We start from the raw sequence: 20,005 nt of genomic DNA, 5'->3' as shown, positions 1-20,005 counted from the left end.
GTCTTTCTGGGCTAAAGTCTAGATATTGACAGGGCCAGCTCCTTCTGGGTGCTCCAGGGGGGAACGTGTTGCCTTGCCTTTCACGGCTTTGAACGGCTACCTGTATCCCTTGGTTCAGGACTCCTCTCTCTGCCTTCAAAATGCATCACTTCAACTTTTGCTTCCGTTATCCATCATACGACATCTCTTACTCCTCACTTTGACCGTCCTGCCTTCGTCTTATAGGGATCCTTACATTGGGCCCACGTGAATCATCCAAATCATCTTCCCAACTCAAAATGCTTATTTTAATCACATCTACAACGTACTTTTTGCCATAGAAGGTAGCATTCATAGGCTCTAGAGATTAAAATGTAGATAGATGTATTTGGGGTCCGTGATTCTGCTGACCTCACTGGATGATACAAAAAAAAAAAAAGATGAAAAATACATAGGGTTTCCCTACGTTTTTTAGAATTCTTTTTTCCCCCATAGAGCACCTCAGAATATCTCCTCCCTCCTTCTAAGGATACCACTTTTGTAAACTGGGCCCTACCCCTATTATTTAGTATCTCTATTGCTAATCTACAGTTATTAGTAAACCCATATCCCAGTGCCTGCCATAGGATTATAAATTCCTGCAGATTCAGTTCAGCCACTTATGTTGCTTAGAGATTCTCTTACTTTCCTAATCTGTAAAAGAGATATGACATCTGTCAGGGTCAAACTTATCGCATCCCCCAAGGTGATTTAAGCATATCTGTACAGTGACCAGCCATCATTTCTCAGTAGACAGCATTGGCCTTCCTTGCCTGCCTTCGCCAGAATGGAGAGTTGGCTGCCACGGTGGGAGGTAAATGCTTGTTGGCTGGTAGAGGTAAGGTCTCCCTGATAACCGTGTTCCTGCTTTCCATCCTCTGTCATTCCTTCCATGGTGTCAGGAGTGCAGTGTGCACAGGCCTGTGTCTATCTGCCCTGTTGTCCCCTAATGTACTGAAGTCCCCTGGGGAAGGGGGCAGGGACTGTGTTGCATAAACAAATGAGCTTATCAGCACTCAGTAGCTGTGTGGCTTTTCGAATGTTCCTTCTTTTGTAGGGTCTTCCGTTCCCCGACTTGCTAACATGAGACTAGATTTGGGGCTCTGTGGTCTCTCCCTACCAGATCCGAAGACCTTGAGTCTGGGATTCTCCCTTTTCCCACCATTTTGCCCAGCACAGCCTTGGACCCCCCTCCCCCCTGGTACCGAACAAACATTTGGTGAGTTGACCATCGGTGCCCCTCTTGATGCCATCTTTTCCTATTCTGTGTTGCAATGGGTTCTTTTAACCCAAATACCCTTCCAAAACCAAAAGGAAAAATGGCAAATGACCCAGACTCCAGGGCAGACCTTTGGGACATAGTCATGATTATTGGGCCTTTCCGGACCCGTCAAATCCCCCACGTGAGGCCAACGCTGCAAAAATAAATGCCCCCCGTGAGTTCTGTGTCACAGACAGAATGGCAGGTGACAAACCCACTGGAAAGCTCAGGTCCTGAATCCCACAAAACTCTTCAGTGGTTACTGATCTTTTTACGCTAGAAAGAAAGATCTATTTCGTGAGAGGAAAATGACCCAAAAAAGGGTTAAGTCCCAAAAGGTTCATTTCCTCTTCTCTGCCTGCCCTAGAATCTGGGATAATTCCTGCCATTAATATTTTAAGCAACTAATTTGACATTTTTCCATTTAATTAACTTGCATACATATGAGAACAGGGCTTTGAGAGTACCATGACATTTAAACAAAGTCATTTAAGTTTTCCCATTTCTGGCGGAGCCCGGCTTTCTTCTTCGCCTTTTTTTTTTTTTTTCTTGCTCTCCATTTCTGTTTTGCATTCCTGGTTCTCAGGCTGGCCTATTAGCCCAGAGAAGTGACCAAATTTCCCCCAAGCCAATGTCCCACAGCCTCAACCTAGGTGACGTGGGTGGGCCTGGAGCTCTGGGCTGCGGCTCTTTTAAACTCGATTCTCCTCTTTTCCAGGCCTTTCTACAAATGGCGTTTCAATCAGAGCAGGCGCGTCACAGGCTCATGTTTTCCTGTTGCCACACCAACCCCGGGTGGGAGTGGGGGAGGCGCGGCGGGAATGCAAAGCATTTATCAACTATAACCATCTCCGCAGAAGAGCCGGGGTTTCGGGAGGCGAACAATAGCTCCGTGACGATTTTCTCTTCCAAATGACAAATAATTGCTGTCATATCATCAAATGATTAAGAAATAAAGGAAAACAGACAAATGGAGTGTATCCATTGAGGGATGGTGTGGGGGTCTGGGGAGAGGCTCGCTCAATGTTCCGTAATTGAAAAATTGCACCCTAATTAGCTCCCACCCCGGAGGATTCATGAGTTCTACGCGCCATCCAATCCGCAGCCCGCCAAGTCACAGAACTTGCAGCCATGAAAGTTTACTGCTGGTTTCAGAGGGGGCTGTGCAGTCTCCAAACACAACCAGAGAGTGAGGTTCTTCAGCTTGCCCAGCCCTCAAGAAGGAGTCATTACTTCATCCTTTCATCTGCCATAATTAATCACAGATTTGCTCTGCCTATCACGAGCGCCGGCCGCTCTCCCCAGATGAACCTGGGCGCTCATGCCTCTGGCTTATCGGTGGTGGCCAGCCCAGCCCGGCTCCTGCAAGGTCACAGAAGCTGTATTCCCGGGATGCAAAGTGGTGTCCCCTCATCCCAGACGCCGTGGGGGGCAATGGGTCCCTGCATTCCAAATGAAATCCTGCTGCAAACCAAGCTCAGGGGACTCTGGACAAATTGCACGTCTTCATTTCCACCCACGTTTGGGATATCCTTTGGGGACTTCTAATGAGGCTGTCAGGAAGAATAGTACTGGAAGAGAGGCGTGTCCCCATTCTCTCCATTCCCTCCCCCTGGACCTGGGTTTAAATCCCCACTCCATGACCTCATTAACCATACGACCTTGGGAAAATGACCCAGTCTTGTCTGAGCACGCGTCTTTCCTTTGGCAAAGCGGAGATCATAGTACTTACCTTTCAGAAATAAGATGGGGGCCGGAGGACGCCACTGCAAAGGATCTGGGGTATGGTGCTAGCAGTGCCTCGTGATCCCTGTATGTAAGGGGGGTGGGAACAATGATCTTACCTCCCCTCTAGGATTTTAATGAGGATTGAGTAGCGAATGCATTATATGTGTGCAAAGTGCCCGGCACCAAGTTGGTACCCAGTAAATATTTGAATTGAACTGAACTGAATCATACATAATTGGTTCATTCATTCATTTAATCCATCAGCTAATAGTCGTTAAATGATTACTTTTTGTCAGACACTTTGTTAGGCATTGGATATACACAGGGGAGTGAGACACACTTGATTCGTGCCCTTGGGAGCTTGTATGCTAAGGGGGGGGAGAGCACAATGAAAATCAATTTAAGAGAAACGACATACAAGTTGTAAAAAGTTCTCTTAAAAAATGAGACAAGAACACAGACAAGAACTAAGAGCTGGCGGTGATTTTTAAATGAAGACCGAGAGGACTAAAGACACAAGCATGTGAGGAGTGATAGGGAAAAGCATTCCAAGCCGAGGGAACAGCCTGGCAAAAGAAAGATGGCTCAACATATTCCAGGAGCTGAGAACAGGCCAGGAGTCAGGCCAATAGACACACAAGCCCGAATCTCAGTGATTTCAGACAATACAGGTTCATTCCTTCTTGTTTCTACCAATCAGGCGTTTGGTTGGTGGTCTTTATTCAAAACCAGGCTCCCTACTGTCCCCTAAGGTCTCCTTAGAGTAGTCCATTATATCCTCTGCCTGCAGCCAAGAGGAAAAAGAAAAAGCTCTTGGGATACTTGGGGGCCAAGGCCAGAGGTGGTGTATGTCACTTGCACCCACATCCCATGGACTAGAGCTCAAAGATCTGGTCCCCCCTCACTGCAGAGGAGCTGGAGAACGGCATGTAGCCACATGCACCGAAGGACAGCAACAAGTTGGGAGAAGGCACAGCAATGTCTCCAGCTCACAAGGAATGTAAGGAGAAAGAGAGGCCGGGCTTTACGGGGCCATGGAAACCAGGGGAAGAAGCACAAGGCTTGTGTGAAAAGAGCGAGAAGCCATTCCAGGGCATTCTTCACATGCCTGTTTAGATCTTATTCAGTGAGAGTGGGAAGCCAGTCAAAATCCACTGGCATGACCGAATTTACACCATAAGAGGACTTCTCTGGCTACTATGAGAGCACATCTCAGAGGGCAATACCAGTCCCTTGAAGGTAGGGTGATGAGGGTGATGACGAAGGAGGGTGATAGAAAGTGACAGATTTGAGAGATTTCATCGAACTGGCTTCAGCCTCACTGGCTAGCCAGCGCGCAGGCACCTGCCGACCCTGGGCTATGGTGCGAGGCTCTGAAAGATGAGAGAAAACACGAAGGTACTGGGCCGAGCAGCTGGCTGTGCAGAGCAGAGGAGTTCCAGACGTTTCCACCTGAACTGAAAGCTGGATCTGTCTCCTTGCTGGCCCCCTGGCCCAGGGCAGCAGCGGACCCTCCAAGCCCTGCTTCCGTTGCAGGGAGAGATGCTGAGACTCAGCCAGCCTGGTTCCCACCGGTCCCAGGGCAGGCAGGTGCGGGCAGCTGGGAGGAGGTGGACAGTTTGCACGGACTGTGACCACTCACCGAGCACAGGCTTCAAGCTGTTCCATTTACTCCGTCTAATAGATGGAGTTACTGTTGACTCTCTATTTCGCAGACAAAAAAATAGACTCATGTTGCTCCTGAGACTTGCCCAACGTTGCCCTATTAGTAAGAGCACCAGGTTTGCACATGGGTCTCCAGTTTGCTCTGGTGCAATGAAGCGGAGTGCTCCACTGGCTGGCTTTGTCTAGACTCACACGGAGGCCACAAATGAGTGAGGATCTGCCCTTTACGGTCCAAGAGGCCTCCTCGCGCTGGGTGCCACCCAGTCTCGGGGAACACCCGTGTCCCATCCCGCAATGACTTTGGACAAGCTATGAACCTGGCTGGTCTTCAGAATCACCCACCTGTCTTTTAACATGCAGCATCCCGAGCTACCCCAGACATAGGGAAGAAGCCCAGAGGTGATGGGAACCGGTCAGCTATAGTTCAAAATCTCCCCAGGAACCCAGTGATCTGGCGCTCAGGTGAAAGCATCGTGGTGATGTCATCGATGTCATCATGCATCAAGGAGGGCTAGGCAAGGCACGGGGGGGGGACTGTTACTACCTAGAGAATTGGCGACAGAACCAGGAGATGATGGGTCGCCTGCCTTTCTAGTCTCTTTTCTGCAGGACTGTCCTGATGCTCCGAAGAGGTCGCAGGGAAGTCCATCCGTATCGACGACCCGAAAATGTCAGAGTGGGGGCATTTAAGATTATCTTTCCAACCCAGCGGTCTCCTGATTTCTCAGACCGACTGCACTGGAGTCACGAGAGCTGCTCGGTATAGCACGGGCTCCTGGCCTCACTCCGTATCCTAGGGTATCAGTGGCTTTGGAGTTTATGTTTTCTATAGTATCTCTGGTGATTCTGCTATCAACCATGTTTGGAAACCACTGGTTCAGCCTTCCCATTTTACAGTCCATAAAACTGAAGCCCAGAGAGAAGTGACCTGCCTAAGATCGCCTGGCCTAAGAGCTAAGTGTCCTGGCTCAGTCTACAGCCCCTTCCACACTCATCAGAAAGCCCGTTGGCTCATGGGGGCAGGGGAGGGGGCGGTGGGCCAACAGCAGCAAGAGGGGCCATCGTGTTGAAAGACCTGCCTCGGAGAGCCACGTAATTAGCTGACTATGACAGGCTTCCTTCCCCTGGTTATCGATGCTTCTTCTCCCTTTCTTTCCTGGTACTTCCCCTGCTCATCCTAACAAGATCAATTACTCACAGAAATAAATTACGCACACAGCCTACAGTCTATTAGGTAATCGGTGATGCGCCGGCTCAGGGAGCCAACGGGCAAGACAGGCCGTCTGGAGCGAGGGCCAGCAGAAGGGACAGTGTGGGAGGAGTCTCTAAACAGAAAAGCCCAACCCTCCAGCAATGGTTGAACCGTCTGGGTCCCCAGAGATGGACTTGCAGGCCAAACTTGAAAACAACTTTTGGAACAACGGCTGCTCTGTCTGGGGCTGCAGCTTTGCAGGCCGACCACCAGTCACCCTCCCCAGCTCCCCAGGCCCCAGGCCCCAGGCCCCGAGGAGGCCTGGCTTAGATCCAGCTGGAACTAGAGCCTGCCTCTCAGATCTTCATTCATGGGGTTCATTCGAATCGCCAGGGATCCTGTCAACATGGAGGAGGTCCGGGGGACCTGAAATTGCGTTTCTCCCAAACTCCTGGATAATAGCAGAGCTGCTGGTCTGAAGAACAAGGCCCTAGTGATCAGTGTGGGCAAAACTGAGTGGCCGGCCTGCTTGTCCATACGTAGGATCTTTTGCCATCTTTTGGACTTGGTGGCCAAGTCCACCTGCATGTGCTGTGTCCTCTGCCTGCACCATCCTTCCCTTCTGGGTCCTGCTTAGAAAACTATTCACCAGGAGCACCTGGGCAGCTCAGCTGGTTGGGCGTCTGCCTTTGGCTCCAGTTTTGTTCCCAGGGTCCTGAGATTGAGCCCCACATCGGGCTCCCTGCTCAGTAGAGAGTCTGCTTCTCCCTCTCCCTCTGCCCCTCATGCCCACTCACACTCACGCTCTCTCTCTCTCATTCTGCTCTCTCTCTCTCAAATAAATAAATAAAATCTTTAAAAAAAAAAAAAAGAAAAAGAAAAAGAAAACTATTCACCGTTCACATTCTGGCTTGGGCACACCTGCTCTCTAGAAGTCTTCCTTGACCCCCTCTGGCTCCAGCTTAGAGCAGATGATGCTTTCACCGGGCCCTGATCACACTCCATTATAGCAAAACTTACTCTTGTGAGAGTAGTTTGCCCATTTGTCACTCGATGGCCTGGGAACTCTGTAAAAACTGTACCGACTCTTTCATTTCTCCATATCCAAGCCTGATAGGGCTCTGCTAGCCACTGGGCACTGGGAACTTTTCAGAGATCCCTAAGAGAGTTTGAGACCTGAAAACAAAATTATTGGAGCCGAAACTCGAAGGAAAAACTTTGCAATAGAAATTAATAAAATTTTAATGAAACGTCTCCAAAACAAAATATTACATCAACCGCCATTAATGGTTTCATTTAGCATTCATAAAAATTCATAAAAATTTCATTATATCTGAAAACGATGTGCAGGTTAGATTTTCTCACTTTGCAAGAATTCTTTGAGTACCGCCATTAACTGCTGACAAATCAAAGCCAGGCATAGATCGAATGAATTGCTCGTCGCCAAATAATTCCAAAAGCAAAGTTATAAAAATAATCTTTATTTTTCTTTACAGGAAAAAAAAATACACTTAATATGGAATCTGGGTGAATTGCAATATGCTTGATCTGTGTGAGTTGGAGCTTCCAGAGCAAGGGTGTCTAGGTCTTCGAAAGTCTGAAAACAGTCTTGACGTCTGGCCTGGGGGGAAGCACGCAATAGATTTCTCCCAAATGAATGGATGAATAAATGGCAACCCAAAGCGATTCTGAAAAGTGTAGAGGTGGGAGGAAGGGCAGAAAAACAGGCAAAAGAGAAATATATAAAATGTTAGCCAAAGTGTTAAGACAACAACAAAGGAAGTCCTTGTTAGCAAGAAATCCTGGTCCCACCTGGATGGCAGAGGCAGGCGACATTGCCCCCTCCTGGCTGGAGGAGTCGTCCACACACACTGGCTTCCTTGATTGATCTGTCATCGGTGCTTCTCCAACACCAAGAACTTCAAAGCCCTTTGGAATTCCCTCAAAGAGAGAAGTCAGTGGCCCCTGAGAATCAGCCTCTGCCTCCCTCTCTCCGGGGAGGCGGCTCGAGGGGAGCTGTATGACTGATTCCGTGTCAGACATCCTGAAGGGGATCCAAACCCATCTTGAACCTATTTCTACTTTCCTCCTGAACCACCTCTTGGTTAACACGTTCCATATGTTTCTTTCCCTGGTGGAAAATGGGCTCTGCTTTTATTTCCAGGGGCATCATTGAAAAGCCTAGGGGACGGGGCTTTGTTCTAAGACGAGCACGATTTGGGGAGTCCTTCTAAGGAAGCAATCAGAGATAAACAGAAAGATTGATGTACGAGATGTTCACTGCAGCATTATTTATAAAAGCGGAAGAGTGGAAGCAGCCTACACGCCCAACAACAAGGGGCTGGCTCAACAAATTATAATCTACCTACACATTAGAAGGCTACATGGTCATTAAAAGTTGTGTTTTTGGAGGTCATTTTCTAGAGGTGTCCAACCTTTGCTGAGCCCTCCAGAAGCACCGGGCGGCATCGTCCGTGCTTTGCGTGTCTCGTAACAGCCCCGTGGACACAATATTCAGCTTGCATTATCTCCGTGTGACTCACAAGGAAACTGAGGCATGGCCAAGCCAAGGTCACACCGCTAGAGCTGGGCACTGTAGGGGAACCGCAGAGCTGCACCGAGACGTGATGTGCTGCAGGACGCCGCCTCCTTCTCCCACGGAGTCCTGGACATCCCGAGCCCGGGGAGTGGAGGCGAAGCAGTGAGTCCTTTCTCAGATCTGCCCCCAGCTGTCACCAAGGAGGGCAGATGGGGCTGCAGCCCGCGGAGCGGCGAGGTCTTGGCCCAGCAGCTCTCACGAGCACTGCGGACAGAGGAGGAAAGAGCCCAGTGAAATTCCAGAAATTGCAGCATGGGGGGCGGGGGGGGGGGGGCGGTAAGCGCAAAGAGGGTGGGGACGGCTGGCACATCAGGGCCGCTCTAACTGAACATGGAAACCAATGACTAGAGCACCCAGGACCGGGCCGAGGCCCTGCGGGACGTGCCGAAGCGGGGACCCTGGTAGCACTGGGCAGCCCACCCTCACCCCGCGCGAGTGCATCTCCGGGTGCCTCGGTAGATCCTGACCCACCACCTTTCTTTAAGCCATTATACCCCTGGGCTGGAGGCCTCGGCTTGACCCCTGCGAGGTGTCCTCCCTCCCAGGACATGGGAGCCACGGTCACCCCCCAGCGGCCCATGCTGCTTCCCATTCCACCAGCTACAGCTGGCCTCCGTGCAATCCAGGGAACCCCGTTCTGCATGAAAATGACGCCAGAGCCTCCCCGGGTTACGAGAACCCCCGGGGAGCCCAGGTTCTGGCAACACCGGAGGTGGGACAGGGCGCAGATCCCTCCACACTTGGGGAAAACAACCACACGGTTTCTGGTTCTCAGGCTGCTGCGGTGTGAGGTCTGCGGGGAATCTAAGACAAAGGAAAACTGCAGCCCCCACCCCCCACCCCTGCCAGGGGTTCCGGGCCCCTCCGCAGCCCCAGGCTGCTGACCCCTCACCAGTCAGCCTCCAGCCCAGGGCCTCAGCTGCCTCCCCCAGGAGCAGCCTCCTCCTGCCAGGTCCCTGGGCTCTGAGCCCGCTCCGCAAGCCTGCCGCAGAAGGCCCAGCCCTCCCACACCCCACAGGCAAGCTCCTCTCAGGCTCTTTAATTGTCTGCGTTCAGCATCCACAAGAGCAAACATGAGGATTTTTCTGGGTTTCACTTTCATGGTCCAACTCCCTTCCTGCAGAGGTAAACGGAGGTGTCTGCGGACTCTGGCTACTCTGGCTACTGTGCATCTGGTGTGCAGGCTCACCCGAAAGCCCTGTGACCCACCCTAGCCACCCCCCACCTCGAGCTAAGGGTCTCTGTAGTACATCACCTGGGGGCCAAGGCAGCGCCAGCAGCCCCCACGCCCGAGCACACCCCCAGCAGGTGCACAGGAGCGGGTCCGGGGAGTCACCCCCTCTCCTAGCCACAGGCCCCTCCCCGATCCCCTCCTCGGCCTCTCCAGGGCAGCCGGGGTGAGGAGTGGGGCCCGGCAGCCGGACACTCCCCTGCCAGAGAGAGCTGGCCCGGAGATGGGAGGAGAAAGAGGAAGAAAAGCCGTGAGAGTGAGACAGGAGCCATGGGCACCACTCCACTGTTCCTGATTCTAGTTCCTCAGAGGCGGAGCTGAATTTTCACCCCTGGGTTTGGTGAAATACCACCATATCCTTTCCACAAGGTCATCATTTTGCTCAAGCAAAATGTCACTGGCAGCGACATGGGCCCCAGCTGGAGCAGCCTCAGCTGCGACCACCACGGCTGGAGGGGGACCCCCGCAGAGGGCTGCTCGGAAGACCTGGGCTCTGCGGGAGACTCTCAGGGCTGGGGGCCCATCCTCCCTGGAGCAAGGGACGGCTGTGTGGGGAAGGTGGCCGCTGAGTCCGTGGAAGCTCGTGGCGCTCTAGGCTTGCTGTATCCGGGCTTACCCCCCGACAAGCGCCTTTCACCGTGGCTTCTAGGACTTCTGCAGCCTGCCTCCACTGGGCCCACTTGCAATTCCCATACGGGTGGCAAAGCCCGATTAATATTTTGTCTCGTGAAACAGCGCCCTGCTGCATACGGGGAAAAGTCCAAGTTCCCTAGCACAGCGTTCAAGTTCGCCATCGACCTCCCGCAGCCTTCTCCTTCCTCACTTCAGATTCTGTCTTCGCTGGATAGAACGGCCCTTGGCTTCCCCTTCTTGCCTTTGCTCATTCTGTTCCTCCCACCTAGCGTTCCCGCTGCTTGCATCTCTGCTTGGCTAACTTCCATGCTAACTTCCCAAGTGGGGTAAAGGGGCTCGCCCTCTGGGCCCCCCTGTGGGCTGGCCTTGCTCAGCCTATCAAAGCTCAGACCAGACTGTGCTGTAACCGGCTGCTTCCTTATCTTTCCGCTGTACTGTGGACTCCACAAGGGCCAAGATCACAGCCTATTCTCTACTCTCCGGGGCTACGTTCAGTGTAAATTGGCCTCTATCCACTCACCCACCCCATCTTGTGGCTACTCCTTCTGGCCAAAGATGAAGAGTCCCAAGAGAATGTTCAGGTCACCTGTCCCTATTTTAGAGAGGATGAAACTGAAGCTCAGAGAGGTTCACAGTGACCCAAGGTCACAGAGCTAGGCCTGAATTAGAAGCAGGACTCTCTGCTTCAAACCCTGTGCCTTTCCCACTCTGCCTGCCATCGATCAAACGGCCCCGGCCCTGCTCCGTGTCGACACCATGATGAGTTTCTTTAAATGTGTGTATCCCATTTAGGGCCATCAACTTCTCTGAGCTCCAAGAAGACTTCCAATGGGATCAAAGTTTGGAATTAGGCTCCCATGCTTCCCTGATGCCCTCATATGGGTGAGTTACTCACCTCTATGCCTTTGTGGGTGCTGTTCCTTCTGCACAGGTTCCTCATGAGGATCCCGCTCCTCACCCCTGCTCCTTCATCAAGAGCCTCCTCCTCTCTCCGAAGCTCTCCTGCAACCTTCCTGAGCTCGTTGCTCATTGCCTCCTTGCCCGGTATCCCTTGAACGATTCCATTTCTCTAGGACAATCCCTGGCTACCAAACAGAGCTCGGTACCCACCCTTGTGCTCGTGTCTGTCTCTTAGTAGGCACTGATCACTACAGTATTGAGCTCCAAGCCCAGAACCTGGCTTATAATAGGTGCTTAATCAAAGTGTGTTCAAAGGAAGAGGCAGGGAAGGGGTGATGTTTGCAAAGCATTTCACATTGGGAAAGCCCACTGTCCCCACGATGGAGGAACAAGACTTAACCCCATTTGATTTCTCTCCAGCTTCTAACAAAGCATTAGGAACACAGTAAAGAATCAGCTAGCACTTTCAGACCAAATTCTCCACACCACAACTTTCTTCTGCATTTGTGTTCATATTTACAAAGCATTTTTGCAACCATTGACTTACTTACTTTTCATAATAATCATTAGGGGACTTATAATTTTTTTTAATTTTATATGGAGGAGCCACTGGAATCAGCCCCTACTCCCAGGCTGCACCTCGTGGAAGCCTTAGCCCACAGCACATACCATATCTGAAGTCAGAGTCCTGCTGCCTGGACCTATCCACGTACGCTGCAGGCATCCTTATCCACCCATGGTCCATACCCCGCATGGTTACATGATGCTTATGGACACAGGAAATCCTTAGCCGGTCAGTGGTCTTGCTCCCAAGATCAATGGTCCAAATCAGCTAGTTCGGCCACCCTCTGCCTTGTAATTCTGTTCAGTGGTTCTTCCCCTCCCCCCAAGCCTCCCACTGCAGAGAAGGTCCCATGGTTCTTTGTGAACCAGAGTGTAGCATCAGTGCCTCTCAGATGTCAGCTGGCAGGCAAGCCAGTACCACATCCTCTTTTGCTTTACTTCTCTATTAGGCCTCCACAGGGCTACTCAGCTGTCACCTCAGCCCCTCCAGTGTCCATGAACGGATCCATGCTGCCGAGCCACCCCAATCATTAACACAGGGCTACTGCCCCTGAGGTCTGCTCCAGAGAGCTGCCAGAGAGATGAAGATGGGGTCCCCAGGAGCACCTGCCCTTGTCAGGTCAGCCCAGGGCTAGGGAGGCATGGCAGATGGGCACAAAGGGTTGAGGCCGAGAGGGGTGCAGCCACCTTTGGGGGACCCCTGCTCCCACTGAGCAAGGAAACAGCAATGTCCAGAGCATCCAACTACTCCCAACCAACCCTCTCTTTCTAGCTTCTCCTGGAATTCACTGACCTCAGAGTTGCCCTTCCCAGATGGTGAAGGTGGAACACGACAAAGCTCAGTGGTGGCCACACACCAGGAGCTTCCAGCCCTCCCTCATCACAGAGGCCAACCTTCCATCAGCTGCCTCTTCTCTCAAGGGAGACACTAGAGTGGCTGCCGGCAGAGGGAGAGGGACTGGCCACTGAAGACCTGGGTGTGAAGCCTGGCTTTGCCACCAAACTGCTGTGTTTGCTTGGGCGAATGTCCTCATTCCTCCGGGCTTCAGGTGGCTCCCCTCACAGGGAGGGTGGTGGCTTCATAGAGCTCTGCATTTCCTCTTATCTTCCAGGCCTCTCGATAACCAGAAACTACAGTGCTGGGGCAGGTATGAAGCTTGGGGCACTAACAGTAAAGTTTCCTCCCTTTCTGCAAAAATAACAAACCAACAATAAAAATAGCATATTTCTATTTAGTAAGTGCTCACCCTGTGCCGGACGCTGCTCTAGGCATCTTTACTTCCACAATCTCATCTTTACAGAAATGCTGACAGGTGAGTATTCCTATTGTTCCCATTTTAAAGATGGAAAATAAATTCTCAAAAAAATTCTGTTTCATCTGTGGACACACCAGTGGAAACAGATAGATGCTAGACCTAAAACTGGGCGATTTATCTGCAGACATCAATCCGACCAGCTCAGCATTTCCTTTCCTATAGAATATTTATAAAAATTGGATCGCATCCTTGGACACAAAGGCAAAGTTTTTTTTTAGTTCAAAATTAGATATTTTATAGGTCACAACATCTTACTGTAATCCAGGATTTTCTTTTTCTTTTTTTTTTTAGGATTTATTTATTTATTTATGATAGACATAGAGAGAGAGAGAGAGGCAGACACAGAAGGAGGGAGAAGCAGGCTCCATGCAGGGAGCCCGACGTGGGACTCGATCCCAGGACTCCAGGATCATGCCCTGGGCCAAAGGCAGGCGCCAAACCGCTGAGCCACCCAGAGATCCCAATCTAGGATTTTTCAAACAAAAAAATAACGAGGCTGACAGTATTCTTAACTGTGTGGGAATTAACAAACAGTTCTAGACAACCCATGGATCAAAAGAAATATTAAAGCAAAAATTAGGGGCGCCTGCGTGGCTCAGCTGGTTAAACATCTGACTCTTGGTTTTGGCTCAGGTCGTGATCTCAGGGTCGTGAGATCGAGCCCTGTGTTGGGCTCCACGCTCGGTGGGGAGTCTGCTTGGGATTCTCTCCCTCTGTCTACCCCACTCTCTCAAACAAATAAATAAATCTTTTTTAAAAAATGAAAATCAAAAATATCTAGAAACAGATGAAAAGGGGAACATTTTATTGGGATCCCCCAAAAAAGCTCAACTCAGAGGGGGGTGGAATTATGGCCTGAAATGCCTCCTTTATTGAAGAAGGAAGACTGAAAATAAAGGAGCTGAAAACACATCATAAGAAATGGGACAGGGGATCCCTGCGTAGCTCAGCAGTTTGGCGCCTGCCTTCGGCCCAGGGCATGATCCTGGAGTCCCGGGATCGAGTCCCACGTCGGGCTCCCTGCATGGAGCCTGCTTCTCCCTCTGCCTGTTTCTCTGCTTCTCTCTGTGTATCTCTCATGAATAAATAAATAAAATATTAAAAAAAAAACAGAAATGGGACAGAATAAGCAAACAAACAAAAAAAAAAACCAAAGTACAAAGTACAAAATGGAAATTGATCAATAGCTACAATTAATAACACGGGAAATAAGAGAAAGGGACACAAAACACATGGAACAGGTGCTTTGAAACCGGAGCTGGCAGGAGAGGCCAACGGTATCTGGGGGTGGCTGGGGGGGGGGTGGCCGCTCCACGTGTGTCCCCTCAATGCCCCGATGCCCTGCAGCGGGCTCCCGGGGTTCAGGGCCCAGCCCCTGGGCGGGCAGCTCCTTCCACCTGGCCAGTGCCTGGCACGGCCCGGCGATGTGACTGCCCACCCGAGAGATCCTGGGGCTGCAGTCCTGGGCATTTCCTCCCAGAAATAAAGCTCCTCCGTCTGGGCCTATTAGGCAAACGAGTCAGTTTTGTGTTTTCAGCAATGAAAGCTGCTGCGGTTTTGTTTTCTCTGTTGCCAGGAGTCAAGAGGAAGTCTGTGGTTAGACATCTTCGGGTGGAGACGTACACAAACGCGGCGGCCAGAAAAGAGCTCCTTGCCTTCAGCCCGCCCTGCCCGGTGGTGCAGGAGGCTGATGAAGCCCAACGCACGGTGGTGGGGGGCGGGCAGGACACACACCCGGGAGCGCCCAGACCTGCAGCAGCCCGCACCCTTCCCCTAGGCCCTGGCCGGCCTCCACTTCCCCTTCTGACAGTGGGGCCTATGGCTCCATTTCTTCTTCCATGGATGAGGCAACCCAATTTGCCTTCACTCAGTCCAGAGACTGAATTTAAAGGATCCCCATGAATTGAGTGTGGGTCTCAGGTGACCTCTTGGTGGCAGAGCCGTGGCAGGTGCTGCCCGGCCACCTGCACTGCAGGTCTTGGCCTCTTTTCCATCACAACCTGGCCACAAGCACCCACACCTCCAGCCTCCCGCGCTATCTGGAGGCTGACCACCTGATTGCCGTCCTGACCACTGAGCTCCTGAATTTCCAAGAAGACTTCCCCATTCCTTTTTTTTAAGATTTTATTTATTTATTCGTGAGAGAGGCAGAGACATGCTCAGAGGAAGGAGCAGGCTCCCTGAGGGACTCCATCCCAGGACCCCGGGATCATGATCTGAGCCAAAAGCAGATGCTCAACCCCTGAGCCACCCAGGTGCCCCGACTTCTCCATTCCTAATAGAGGTGCCAAGTTCTTCCTCTGTCTCTCTGCTTTGTCCTGACTGGGACTTGAACACAAGCTCGGAGATGCAGCCCCCATCTTGGGTGTATAGGGTAGCAGCTTGAGGATGAAGGTAGAGCAGAAAACCAAAAGAGGCCAGGCCCTCAATGATGTAATGACATCACCTCCTGCCCTGCCTTGTGCTACCTTGGGCTCCTTCTGTCAAGGGACAGAGAAAACATTAGCTGTTAAAACCACTATAGCTGGTGGTTCTGTTACTTGCCCCTCAATGTATTCCTAAACAAGAACTGTAATTCTGTAGGGTTTTTAAAAATGTTTTCACCCCATCTTCCTATTGGGTTCTCACGGAAATTCTGCAAAGTGGATCAGTGTCTTTCTTCCCATTTTCAAATGATGAGACAGGCTCCGTGGATATGGTGAAATGAGTCGGACAAAGCGTCAGAGCCCCAGTCCATCACTTCCCCCCGCCCAAAAAAAAAAATCCTTCTTGCCTGTAAGCAGCTCAGGGTTATCTCCACCCTCGGTATACCTTACCCCACACACACCACACAGAAAGTGGAAGTGCCTCAGGAACCAAGGAGCAGGTGAACTGAGCTGAACTGAGCCTGGCCCCACAGCTAGTGCCGGAGTAGACATGCTCTTTTAGCTGAAAATCCATCACTTCCAATCAAAGGATCTGGGTTCAAGCCTTGGATTCCCCCCTTAGCTTGGCTGTGTGTGGGCTCCTGGGTGGGAAAAATCTCTGAAAATCTCCCCGCCCATCTATACCATGAGAATGGCAGGCCTTCTCCTCCAGGGGCTGTGATAATAAGTTCAGAGATATATGATAATATATGATATATGACAATAAGCTCAGAGATAGTAATCTCGAAGCACTCAGGATGTCAGGGAGAACACTTTGTGCGCGATAAAACACTGCTGTCCTTATTACGGGGCTGTTATCATGATGACTTTGGTCTGTCTCGAGGCCGTGACTCCTCCCTCGGCTCAGCCCTCCGTGTGGCTGCCGTGTAAATTATAGACATGCTTCACCTGCCTTCGAGCCCACGGGTCACCACTGGGCAGCCCCTCGACGGCTGGGAATGCTGACCTCATCGCCACGTACCCTTAAGAGAGGGCAATGTTAGTGTTCTGATACCTGCTCATTAAGCAAGGCTATTTTATTTCATAATTCTTCACTTTCTTAGTGATCAAACTTTATCCACTCATCCACTTTCCAAAGAAAGAGAAAAAGGAAATGATAGAGTCGGGATGCCTGGGTGGCTCAGTGGTTGAGCATCTGCCTTCAGCTCAGAGCGTGATCCTGGGGTCCTGGGATCGAGTCTCACATCGGGCTCCCTGCATGGTGTTTGCTTCTCCCTGCCTGTGTCTCTGTATCTCTCTGTGTGTCTCTCTCATGAATAAGTAAATAAAATCTTTAAAAAAAAATGAAATAATAGACTCCATGCTGGAGACTCTCAGGGTTGGATGAGACTTAATCATCTGGTCCACCCTGCTGTCTCACACCAAGCCCTCCCTGATCCCTCCCCATTCAGGTGGCATGTCATCTTCATGCCTCGTCCCTCCCCGCCCCCCTCACACACCCCCAAATCCCTGATGGGCATCTAACCTCTACTTGCTCACTTTAGAAACAGAGTTTTCTGCCTCCTGGGACGGTCCTTTCCTCCTCTGAACATTGTCTTTAGAATACTCTTCCTCCAACAGACACTCCTTGGCAGCCACAAGGATGTGTTCTTGGCAAACCTCTAATACTGTGCACACTTGACTGTGTAGGATGGTGAGTGGCAGAGTCAGCGGGGGATGAAGAAGCCCACGTGAGGTGTTACCAAACAGGAAGTGCCATCTGTGCTGGATGATGACAGTGAGGGAAAGCGTCAATCAGCGGCCCTGGGTGGCTCCAGAGACAGCTTTTTCCTTCATCACGTTAAAGAACTCAAGAATAGCAATTACTCAGTTAATTCTGATGCTCTGAGTATTCACTGGGACAGGACAGGCTATGCGGCAGTGACAATGACATCCAGGGGCCCCGTAGAAGGGGAGTTGGGTTCTCGCTCATATTAGGTGTGGTGGGAGTTGGGAGACCCTTCCCCAGATTGCACACCGCCGTCTGGAACACGGTCGGGGAGGGGGAAGTCGGGGAGGCTCATGGAGTGTGTGGCAAGCGCTGTCTCTCTGGCCTGGCTCCCCCCAGCACATCTCGGAATAGCCCATGAAGGAAATGAAAGTCAACCCTGTGCAATGGAGCCCAGAGCAATGGGAATGAGCCACATGGGTGAGGGAACACTGTTGGGGAAGAGCTCTAGCTCCTGCTGTTCACTGCAAGTAGCCATCACGTGGCAAAGCGAGGTGGGATCCATATGCCTGGGTGGCCAAGCTCTCTGCCCCACAGTGACCACATGCTAATGTGATGAGGACAGGCGTTGCATGTGGAACGTTCCCAGCTGCCCCCTCACCCCTCCCACTGCCACACTGGCCATGTACACCCTCCAAAACTGTGGCCCTGGTCCTCTCTGCTTCTCCTCTGCCAGCCCCCGTCAGAGCTCCATGCTGGCCGCCTCTCTTCCCAGGGGGACAGGAAGGAACAGGCAACGCTGGAGAGACCCAAGCAACCAATGAGCATCCTGCCTTGCTCAATCAAGTCCTGAGCCCCCCACTTTGTAGGGAGGCATTTGGGTCAGCGGTAAAGTGGAAAGAGAACTAAAGAAGAATGAAGAGGGGGAAGAGAAGGAGGGATGAGAAGAAGAAGACATGGATGTTCAGTCCATGTGGGCAATGGAGATGCACAAAGTCGAGAGCGTTGGCATATCTGGTTGACTGGATGCCGGGAGGGTTCATGGCACCTGGATAGAGTGAATATTTCTTTTTTTTTTAAGATTTTATTTATTTATTCATGAGAGACACAGAGAGAGAGAGAGAGAGGCAGAGACACAGGCAGAGGGAGAAGCAGGCTCCATGCAGGGAGCCCGACGTGGGACTCAATCCCGGGACTCCAGGATCATGCCCTGGGCTGAAGGCAGGCGCTAAACCACTGAGCCACCCAGGGATCCCCAAGAGTGAATATTTCTAAAGAAGATTCAAAGCATAAGACACCAACATAGAGAAGTAAACAGGGACTTCATCCTTTTTCATCTCTCTGAGAGATGTGCAGGGAGTCTGAAAACCCTTTCTTTTGCTCGCTGGATTGTGCTTCTTTGCATGTGACTTCATGTAGAAACTGGGTCACGAGGAATCCCCACATTTACTCAGGTTACATGAATAAAAAAATCAAAGTTGAATGAGTAGTATATTCTGAAGCAGGTAAGGCAATTGCATGAAGGTCAAGAGGGGGTTATAATCCCTCAGAAATGCACCACTACGCTTTGGTGATGCCAGAGGACGGGGATCGCGTAGAGCAGCCACCAGGAGCTGCTCCCCCAACCAAAGCCCTGTGTCAGAGAGCCTGGAGGTTGTCAGCACCCTTGTCCCTGACCTGGACTAGGGTCCCAGCTTACACTCCAGTTCCTGGATGCAAACTGTCTTGGGGGTATCTCCTCCCTCCTCTGTTCATTGCACCTCCGCTTGTGGAAGCTACGGTGACATTAGCTTTGCTGGCTGCCACCTCCCCCTGTTGACTCATCCGAGACTTCCTGTCAACTAGAAACCCAGCATCTTTCACTTGTGCTGTTGACCCAACTATCCCACATCCTGTGTGTGTCTCGTGGGATTCTGAGCCCGGTGCAAGCCAAGGTCTCTATTGCCCTTCATCTAGGTATGCGTTAACTTGGGCCCAGTGTTCATTAGGGCCCTGCTGGGTGGGTCCTTTCCAAATCCTGCCTCCCCCCTGCGCTGAAACGTCCACCCTCCCCACTTGCCACATGCCCCTCGATGACGAGGCAGCTCAGCGCCATGGGTGAATCAGTGCCCCACGTTTCAGAGTCTGACCTATCTGGCTTCCAAATCTCATGATATCAATGGCTGTGGAAAGGGGCAGGTCACTCACTCTCCCCTGGTCTGTAAAAGGGGTACCACAGCCTATCTTACGGGGCGGCTGTGAGTGGTAATTCCATTCTAGTTATTAGTAAGTGTTGAACAGGATGTGGCCAAAGACAGGGTCCCTTGGCCTACCCCAGCTAGGCTGCTCAGCGGGGCTCATGTAGCTAGACTCATCCGTTCTGCTTGCACATGTGGTTATATGGTGGGGGAAAGGCCAATTCTGCTTGAATTTTCAAAACAAATCTTAAGATTTCTGAGCTCTTTCCTATCTACCAACCACTAGCATAGGATCCTCAAACCTGCTGGTCCAAAGTCACTCTCTGCCCTTTGAAAGCTGACCCTACTAGACCAAAGGAGCCCAAGAGGCTATTTGGATTCACAAAGACGAAATGGCACTTTTTGGCTCCCTCAGCACTCCCAAGGAAGAAGTCTAGCCACCTTGTGTTTCAAGAGCTGCCTCTGCCCCTGGGCCACGCTGCTGCCCACACCACCCTCTCCCCAGCCCCAGGAGCTCTCTTGGTGGTCAGAAGGGACATCCCCAGCATCCAGCTCGCTCTCTGGCACAGTCGAGGGCCTACATTGCAGCTCTCCAGACCTTGATCTTTGGCCCCGCTCCTGGGCCGGCAATGCAGGAAAAAAGCACA

The 20,005-nt window shown here is 51.4% G+C and overlaps 1 long non-coding RNA gene across 5 annotated transcripts; it reads right to left on the bottom strand.

Annotated features, from left to right (window-relative positions):
- Positions 1-7,128: 7,128 nt before the first annotated feature.
- LOC111093385 lies at positions 7,129-17,154 on the bottom strand. Of its 5 annotated transcripts, none has more exons than XR_005381824.1 (3): positions 11,897-12,986; positions 7,677-8,667; positions 7,129-7,552 (listed from the first exon to the last, which is right to left on the bottom strand). It is a non-coding gene; the product is annotated as an uncharacterized LOC111093385 (long non-coding RNA). The 5 variants fall into 5 exon arrangements; XR_005381827.1 differs by having other exon boundaries at positions 12,585-12,986; XR_005381826.1 differs by lacking the exon at positions 11,897-12,986 and adding an exon at positions 9,719-10,169.
- Positions 17,155-20,005: the final 2,851 nt, after the last annotated feature.

Source organism: Canis lupus, chromosome 30, assembly GCF_011100685.1.
Source record: "Canis lupus familiaris isolate Mischka breed German Shepherd chromosome 30, alternate assembly UU_Cfam_GSD_1.0, whole genome shotgun sequence".
Taxonomy (NCBI): Eukaryota; Metazoa; Chordata; class Mammalia; order Carnivora; family Canidae; genus Canis; species Canis lupus.
This window is presented reverse-complemented; position numbering and strand designations above follow the sequence as displayed.